This window comes from Phalangium opilio, unplaced genomic scaffold (genome assembly GCF_054372755.1).
Source record: "Phalangium opilio isolate 3A_F unplaced genomic scaffold, DU_Popi_V2 ptg000002l_1, whole genome shotgun sequence".
Lineage (NCBI taxonomy): Eukaryota > Metazoa > Arthropoda > Arachnida > Opiliones > Phalangiidae > Phalangium > Phalangium opilio.
In genome coordinates this window covers 7,395,424-7,405,184 of record NW_028324144.1, presented here as the reverse complement: position 1 = coordinate 7,405,184, position 9,761 = coordinate 7,395,424, and the positions used below count along the sequence as shown (strand labels likewise).

At 37.1% G+C, this 9,761-nt stretch overlaps 1 long non-coding RNA gene across 1 annotated transcript; it reads right to left on the bottom strand.

The window, feature by feature from the left end:
* Positions 1–265: 265 nt before the first annotated feature.
* On the bottom strand, positions 266–3,868 carry LOC149718540 (uncharacterized). Its single transcript, XR_016371452.1, has 3 exons — positions 3,228–3,868; positions 3,038–3,151; positions 266–2,923 (listed from the first exon to the last, which is right to left on the bottom strand). It is a non-coding gene; the product is annotated as an uncharacterized LOC149718540 (long non-coding RNA).
* Positions 3,869–9,761: the final 5,893 nt, after the last annotated feature.

The following is a 9,761-nucleotide window of genomic DNA, read 5'->3' as shown; positions in this document are numbered from 1 at the left end:
ATTTTTTCAAATAATCGATGTTTTATGATCATGTCTTCAAAAGTGAAAATTTTAATATCTGTTACTTCAGGCAATTCATTTTCTACACTTATCTTTTACACTTTCCCGTCTTTGTCTACAATGACAGTTTTTATTAATGATATTTAGTGTTTATTCTTAGGCACGTTACAAAGATATGGAAATGAATCAATACTATTGGCTCCGGGTTTCTCCTACCCTTTCACTATTGGGCGGTGGGGGTGAAGGTTGTGAATGAGCATAATAATGCCATGAATGTTGTCTAAGGGTGTCAAGAATGGTCCAAAAAAAACTACTAACTATATAATTTAATTTACCAATACTGAAACAATGGAAACATTAATCAAAAGAGAAGTTCATCACATTAGGATGAAACTCCAAAAATTACACACGTTAACCATTAGGATTAAATAAGTTCATTAAAATATTTACAAATATGTGTGGCTTATGTTTCTATTTGAAATAAAATAGTTTGATACTAAATGTAATAATTAAAGTCATTACCCTGTATCTTTAGAGTTTAAACGTTAATACGACCTGAAGCGCAATGTTCACAAAGACGGCAGGTCTTTCGCCAATTAAAGGTTAACATGCACAAGATTAAACTAAGTCCACAACAACAGCAAAGCTTTACAGCATTTGAAAATTTCCGATTACACACGCTATAATTTGTGTTGACCCCAAAATGGCGCTGAACCAATTTGAATTTTTTGGAAATGATCGATATTTTAAATACAAGTAAAATTTGCATTTACAAATCGCAAATGTTATCGTCGATTTGTAAATTTATTTTTATACATTTTTTAATATAGATACTCCCAAGAGACTCCATTAAACGCGACGACAGTTGCAGTGAGTTTATCAACATTTAGTCGCGTGTCTTTGCAGAGTTTATTTTGCATCGATGGTAATTAAACTTGTAATACTTTTTGTTAGAATGCGTGGGAGATGGAGAACCATGCGTCACGGTACGATATCATAGAGGACTACTTTAAACGATCTCTTAATATGAAGTATGTTTCATAGTAAATAAATGTAGATTCGAGTAATTGGGCTGAGCAAGATAGAATTGTGTTAAATCACTAATTCTGCCAAATGGGTGTGCGAATACGAGAATTTGAATATTATACCCATATTTTTTCTCGATAAATTTGAAAAGCATAAAACTAGCAATTGTAACAAAGAATTAGGGATCTTCTATTGACGCACTGCAAAAAACCATATTAATATATTACAAGATGGCGCAATTAGGGCTGGGCATTAATAGTAGCCACATCGTTATCTATTTAATTAGCACATAAATAAAGAGAAAAAAATCAAACAGCCTAAAAAATCAGAAGTGTCCAACCCGACAGATAAAAATTCAAAATTATCCGACCCCACAGATAGAGAGGTACCCTCCTCCCATCCCCAACACTTAAGAGCTAAACTGAACGATGAAAACTCGTACGTTCTATCGAGTCTCTATGGTTCAGTGATAGCGTGTCTTACTGCTTCGCCTGCGACCCGGGTGCGATGTGAAAAAAATTTTAATTAAAATTAAATCTCTAACTGAGCTCAGTTGCCCCTATTGGTGGGTTGAAGTACTATCGAGTTCCTTTTAAGCTAAAATCTAACGATAACGAAAGCGACAACCCAGGCCACTACTACTACTACTACTGCTCGGGTCAAATTAAGAGCCTATCGTATACTACGATGTGGCTAAAAAGGGCTGTTCGGACCGTGGGGCAAACGACGATCTTCCTCGTAGGGTTTAGCATAGCGGGTGGTTAAAAAAGGAGGAGGGGGGTAGGACAGTCCCTTTAAGTTTCCCAAAGTATACTGCTCTCCGTATACAGGAACGAAAATCAGGAAACTTATGTATATTTTTCCTCGTTGATTCTAGAGTATATTACGAAGAGCATAAAATTTCTATTTATGATATGCCTAAATTATATACTGAGCCTCATGTTTTCAACGTAAGTAGAAGAGAAATCAGACCAAAATAAGACTTTACCGAAGTGAAAATGCTTACCAATTCTTGCTCGGGTTTTAGAAAGCTCATATTATCCTAATAGCCGTGGCAAGCTCATTTTTCTATGGCCGCGAGAGATATTTCAGTCCAACTCAGGTGTTCCAAACGGACAAAACGATTATTGTGTCTGGTGGCCCAAAGAGAGTCTTATCGACTTCTTTGTCTTTCTTAAATATGGACACCGAAGTAAAATTCGCATAATCACACCTGAGAGAATTTATAATAGGGAGTGGAAGCTCTTGCCCTTGACAGTGCTAAATACAATGTAGCTCAAACAAGTAGGCTGCGACGCTAAAACTGGCCAGGTAAATTTCCGGTCACATGACACTCCTTTAATTTTAAAGTTTGCCCTCAATCACTATTGGTTGTACAATTACCCAATAAGGGTTCGCGATTTCGAGTGCGACTGGCGCCATTTGGAGTTATTTTAAGTCGGACGTTTCCCTTTCCCTTAAAAGGTAGTGTCCATCTCCTCTAGAGGCCCTCCCGCAACATTCTAGAACCACCCTAGAGGTAGGGGCCACAAAAATTATACCGGAAATAGACCTGGCCAGTTTTGTTGACCACGTGATTTTTGAGCTACATAATATTCCTCAGTTTCCACTCCCTATTATAAATTCTCTCTGATCACACCCCACTCACTATATCCAATTCATTAAGTTGCATTCTTCGTTCAACTAGGTAGTGATTTTAATCGGGTTAACCGTGGTCCTTTTGTCATTTTTGCTCGTAATTCACTCCATAGTAACCAACAAATACAAATCTCTGCCCACTAAGAAAGTTGTCAAGAAAATTACCCAAGAAACATTGGAAAATGTCTGGGAGAACGCGTCGCTCTTGTGCGCCGAACGTAAGCAATCAATTGATTGCTATTATTGGAAATAATTCACCCTATAGAGCAAGCCAGTTTCATATCAGGGCTTAATTCAATTACCAGAAATTGTCTTCCCTCAATAGGGAGAGGGCAAACCCATTCTTGCCACGTCATAGGCTTATATCTCTTACCTCGATTCCATCCTCCTAACGGAGGAATTTCAGTATCGTGCCTACAAACGCTCCCCTAAGTAGAGGTTAAAATGACGTCGGATGTTCTTTCCCTCCCTGACAAACTCCCTCTCCCTATTACGAAAGATGGCAAACGCAAAAATTAATAATAATGTCCTGTAGCGATTCCCTCCGTTTTGTCCCACATTACTTGTCGCCTGGTTGCTTCGTCGTGGCTAATCGGAGTGACGTTCATACTGTTTTTCTTGGGATGCTACTTGCGGACGGAGTTCACGACGGAAAGCTACAATCGCATCCACACTCTTTCGGACTTGATCAAATCGGGAATTCCGCCTATAATGTTCGAAGAAACCGGAACTCTCGACAAACTGAAATTATTGGCAAGTATAGGCGTTTCTATGTTAAGTCATCTATTGTTAAGTAGGAGTTTCTATGTTTAGTCCTCTATTGGTAAGTAGGAGTTTCTATGTTAAGTCCTCTATTGGTAGTAGGTTTTTCTAAGTTAAGTCCTCTATTGGTAAGTAGGCGTTTCTATGTTAAGTCCTCTATTGTTAAGTAGGTGGTTCTATGTTAAGTCCTCTATTGGTAAGTAGGTGTTTCTATGTTAAGTCCTCTATTGGTAAGTAGGCGTTTCTATGTTAAGTCCCCTATTGGTAAGTAGGTGTTTCTACGTTAAGTCCTCTATTCCTCTGACGTTATTGGTGTCTATCTATAGGCAGCCAAGGACCCAGTTGTTAAGGAATGGCTAGACGCACTCGATATGGAGAATATTTTCGGTAATCCAGGGGATTATATATTTAATGATGGATACATTCCGATTCTATCTGGAGAAAAGGTTCTAATCACATCTGACGCTTATCTGACTTGGATAATGGGTGAATACCTTACATCTGATTCCGAAAGTAAACCATTCCTCGTGAACAACGGAGGCCTTCACTTTTCGCACAGCGAAATTAACATCGAGAACTTGCACTTCATATTTAACACCTCTTGGATGAGAAGTAGCCCGCTAGTGGAGGAAAACGCCCAACTACTGTCGGTATGAATTTTATCGTGCACGAGACTTGGACTTGACGAATTTTCCATTGCAGCATGGCACCATTAATGGAAACGCAAGTTTTTGAGCATCCTGATTATAAGGTTCATCACCACATGGAACAGGTCAAGTGGAAGAGACCGATGAAAAGTATTTCTGCCTTGGACCTGAGAAGCCTCTCCACTCCTTTTTACTTTCATCTTATGTTATTGTCAGCAACAGTAGCCACCGTCATAACCGAAATAATCTTCAACTAATTAGCTTGAAATTTAATGTCACTACAGAAAAAATAATTCCAGGAAAAGAAATTTAATTTTTATCACAGAATTGTACACCAAGTAAACCGCTACAGGAAGAAAAGTCGCTTTAATTCTCCCGTTATCATGTAGGAGATTATTATGTACTTGCTCATAGCATTCGAATCTAAAGTCGGGTAGTGAATTCCATAGTTCGCTCCTCTACACGGATCACTTGACGAATATTTAACATTTTCCTATCCTGATAAGTTACAAGTTGAATTCGCTTGTCCTACGAAAAACTCGTGCTAGATTGTGCGTCACCCTCCTCAAAAAATTCGTTTATGGAATCCCTCATTCCATAAAGTTGCATGTATTCGTCCACATTTAATATAATACCCGGAGAACCATCGGTCATTCCTAGTCTAATATTACAGTCCTCTGTTACACTGACTGATTTAGTTGAAGAAATCTCGAAAACGTTGGAGTTATCCCTAAATATTCACATAAAACGGAATTAAGATTCGAACGAAGATTTAAAAATAACGCTAAAAAGTATTCTCACATTTCTATGAGAGCTTGAAGATTCGGAAAATGCTATATCCTCAAATCTACCACGTCTTTTATACGCTGGAAACACATCGTCGAAAGTCAATATGGCACCTAACATGTATTTACCAAACACGTGGCGGGGGTTTGCCAAGGTTCTCACAACCACATTGTCGAAAGTCACTATGACACCTAGTGTTAAGACTAACATGTATTTCCAAAACACGAAGCGGGGGTTTCCATATTTACAAAATTCAAGCCATTTACGTGGGCATTTAAGATAACGTTTCCATCGTCATATTTAAGAAATTCAAGCCAATTTACTTAGACACTTAATGTTTCACGGTGATATATAAGAAATTTTAAAGACATTATAATTAAAGTTAATAATTTTCTTTGACAGATATCCACATTATCATACGTTACATCGTTATGAACTAATTTGAGTATGAATTATTGTATGTATTAATTATGAATACACTTTGAATCCCAACATGTACTTACTTTAAACCTGTCCCCAAAATCACAGTATATAATAAAGTTGAATTTAGTATGAAAATAACAAGATAACATCCCTATCAGTGGATCTCTTAACAATGTGACCTTAGATTGAAAAATAAGATTAGACACGCCAACGGTAATTCAGTGGCGTCATCGTGAAATTACCCACCATCATGAGTTTGCACGCCAATTTCCGCCAGAACACGCCATTTTCCGCCGGAACACGCCACTGTTCCAGTATCGGCACTTTGTATCTGCTATATATGGCGCCACTTTTAGCTACAGTACATGCCTGGTCTTCCGTCTATTCCTCACAACAACTAAATTACAGTTAGAGTATACGCGGCGAGAAACGTCAAGACCCCCAAGGGCGGGGCTTAAATATCAAATGCGTTTCTTTCTTATCACTTACTAGCTGTTACCCGCGGCGTCGCTCGCGTGTAATAAGAACTTCCATCAAAATGGTTTAAACAATGGGTAGATTTTACTGATGAGTAAGTAATATTTTTGTAGCACCCTAGGAGCGAAGACACTCGTAGTTGCCCGTCAGTCCGTCGGGACATTTTTTATTATTTTTCACGCGGACATTATTCCATAAAGAAGGGTTTTTAAGTTTTTGCCCGCCATTTAAAAAGATGGCAACAAATTGAACCCGAAAAACCATTCAGCCCGTCTATAGGTTAAAGGAAACCAGTGTACTAAATATTTGTGAAATCGGTTGAAACGCGCGGATTCTAGTTGCATAGAGAAGAATTTTTAACATTTCTGGGCACCATTTTTTTAAGATGGCGGCGGATTGGAAAAATCTTTCTTAGTACGCGCCTACTACCTACGCCTACTACGTTCCTGCAAATTTTCAGCCTTCTAGGGCAAGTGGTTTGGGCTGGGCGTTGATTATCGTCAGTCAGGACTTCGATTTATTGGGTATCGGCCACCTCAGAAAATAGCCATCTTATTGACTACACTTGGACAAACAGGCGGAGAATTGACAAGTCGATTGAATTTTCTTAAATCAGTTTTGATTACTGATCATGACTATCGACGATACTCAAGCTGGCAAGAACAAGTTCCTGAAGAAACTACGGAAACAACCACAATGGTACCAAGAATAGATCCTGGCGTCTATTGGCAAAACTATGATAACTATTTAACGATAGCCGGAGCCATACGATGAAATGTAAACCAGGTAAGTTAAATCCACCAGGTTGACAGACGCAATTTTTTTTATTTGTTCACTTTTAAACTTGAATCGAAAAAATTAATTTGGGTTATGAATTTTGATTATTATTTAGAATGAATACTGAATTTCAAGATAATTAAGAATGAATACTGAATTTTGAGATTTCTACGTTACAAATTTGTCGGCACCAATTTAGTCAAAATAAAAATATTGTTTGCGCATGTAATTTGCTCTACCTACTTAAAGATTATTGAGTAAATACAGAAGTGAGATGACACTTGAAGTACTGAGCTAGCCAAATTCTTCACTTGGCATTAGTGAATATTCTTGATAACACACCAACGGTTTTCCCTCTGGTAGCGGTTTCAGAATTTCCCCTCAAAAACGTGAGACGCTCGCGGTGGTAGACGGCCGAACTAGATTCAAGGAGCCGCGTCCGTGTTCCGCGGCTTTAGGTTGAGGGGAAGGGGGTAAGAAATATTTTTGGAACTCGACCAATTTTTCTCTCTCTAGCGTAGGCGCGATGGAAGCGGCATAAAATCCTCAAATTTGTTCACTAATGCCAGGATCTATTACCAATGCTAGAGCCCTTCACTTCTAGTCTCATCTCACTTCTGGTAAATATAAAGTACTTATCGTGCGTCAGGGACTCAGGGTGCCTATTATTTATCAAAAGACAGTGACTAGTCTTGACTCATTAATTGGAAGTTTTCATGTGTAATAGAATGTTTGCATATATAATCAGTGTATAAATATAAAACACATCTGTAACATTATTCAGATATCTAAGCAGATAAAAGCTTAGAAATCGTTCACATATCAGTAGGTGAAATTAATAATATCAAATAACTGAAAGTAAATACGACGTCCAATGAAATGTTGACGATTTTACGTGAAATATATCGCTATCAGATGTCATAAAAGATGAAATCGTTTATAATTTTAAGCATTATTGGCAGTTAATGGTTTTAAAGCTAAGGTTATTTTAAGTTCTGTAACTCTTAGTGTTGACGGAAAAAATCACGTATTTAAAGATGAATAGTTATACAATGCTTTGATAATATTAAATCTTTAAATTTTAGGATAAAATTCAATGTCTAAAGTTAAGTTTACTCGATTGTTATCTTTTTTTTTCTTTTTTTGAATGATCTTCGTTTTTAGAAAGTAAGTTTTCGCTTAAAATTAACAGCAGACTTTTGGGCGTTAAAACAAAAGTGAATAGGCTACTACGTACAGAAAGTGAAGAACTTCCGCGTTGTTATGAAACGTGTTATTTCTCTCGCTCTCTTAAACGTCCCCGCCTTAGCGGAAAACCACAGTAACGCGGTGGCGAATCACTTGTACCTTTGTATCCCTACCTCTTGAAGTTATAGTTCCTTGTACACGTGACTATTAGACCGAGTGGGGAAAGGTATAGCCCCTCCCATTGACATGCGCGGTAACCACTGGATGTTTTACTTCCAACAGCAACACGTAGATGGCGGGAAAAATCTATCCTATGGCGCGAAATTGAAATTGCTTCATTTTAGAACATTGGTCTTGCTACAGATAATGTTAGTTCGAATCTTAATAAAAAGATGAATATTCGTGGTATTATATAGATTTTAAAATATATTTCTCGCCATGTTTTAAACAACATACACATGGTTTATTACAAAACAATATAAGTTAATATTTTTAAGTACATGAGTTTTTATTATTATTGTATAATTATGGGAATAAGTTGTCTTTAGGATTTTAATTTATTATTTCTTAAATAAATATGAGTTGTAAATGTCCAATCCCGAGTTTCAGAAGCACAGAAATGGACGTATATTTCCCAAATAATCCCAACGTTAGGAAACAATGTTTAAATTTATCGGTGGACCAAGCAATGATGCCTTAAAAGGATAATACCGGCACTTCCGTCTTTTGCAAGATAATGTCTTGTTCTATCAAAGAAAGACTAATAGTTTACTAATAGCCACTTCGTTTGCATTATCATTTTTCTCTGAATTGCTTTGGTAGAAATAATAAAGAGACTCCCACATGCAGTTCCTTCAATTGAGCCCCAAAACCAACTGATGCATTCACAGTATCTATGTCTGAGATGAATAAAAGAATGAACAGAGGAAATGCACAACAAGTTTGGATTTAATAACATCTCTTGCTCTTTTGCAATCAGGATTGCTTTTGTTATTTATTGAGGTTAATTCCATGATGAGGAGAGACGTTTTTGTAAAGTGCTACGCTTGAAGTTTTTTTTTTTTTTGCTCCTTTATTTATGACGAGCTAGGGCCTAAGTTAATTGAATTGGCCAAAAAAGTAAGTAATCGCAATTATGAAATAGACTTTGCTTGGGCAAAATTAATGCAAAGTTAAGACCATAACAAAACAAGTCATTATCGTCATTATTTACATTTGTGGGAGCTAAATTGACTCCAAGAACCGCTCTTTACAAAGACTACTCTCCTCATCCTGCAATTAACTGCAAACGTTCACAAAAAAATGATCCTTCAAACAAATTAGCTATTAGAAAACTGTTAGTCTTTTATTGAAAAAAAAAGACATTAAATTGCAAAAACGCAAGGGCAGGTATTTTCCAAGCAATTCATCATCGCTCGGTCTACCAATAATTTAAACCATTTTTCATAACGTCAGGATTAATAATAATAAATGTAAATCCTTTATTGTTTAGTAATAAATAATGTGTACGTGGTAGGAAATATACATATAACACAAATATTCACCTTTTCATTATGATTTGAACTAACGTTACCTATAGCAACACCAATGATCTATAACTAAGCATTTTAAATTTCGCGCCAAAAAGTAGATTTTTTCGCCATCTACGGGTTGCTGTTGGAAGTAAAACATCTAGTGGTTATCGCGCATGTCAATGGGCGGGGCTTTACATTTCCTCACTCGAACTACTTTCGGTGATGTAATTGCGTTGAAGCACGATTGGCTGCTCTAAACGGAGGGAAGTTCGAATACAACCAATCTGGTTTGACTTCATCTTTTACGCGTCGTCTGCTCAAGAGTTTTCTTTAAAACCACAGGAAAAGGCGCTACAGAATTCGATTTCTACACTTTCTGTACGTAGTAGCCTATTCACTTTTGGTTAAAATCGATGGCATATCGACATCAAATGCGCAATTCGCTAGATTTTCCAGCTTTAATGACTGCGGGACAAATGGACAATTTTAGGGATGAGCCAGTACCGATACCATATATATATAT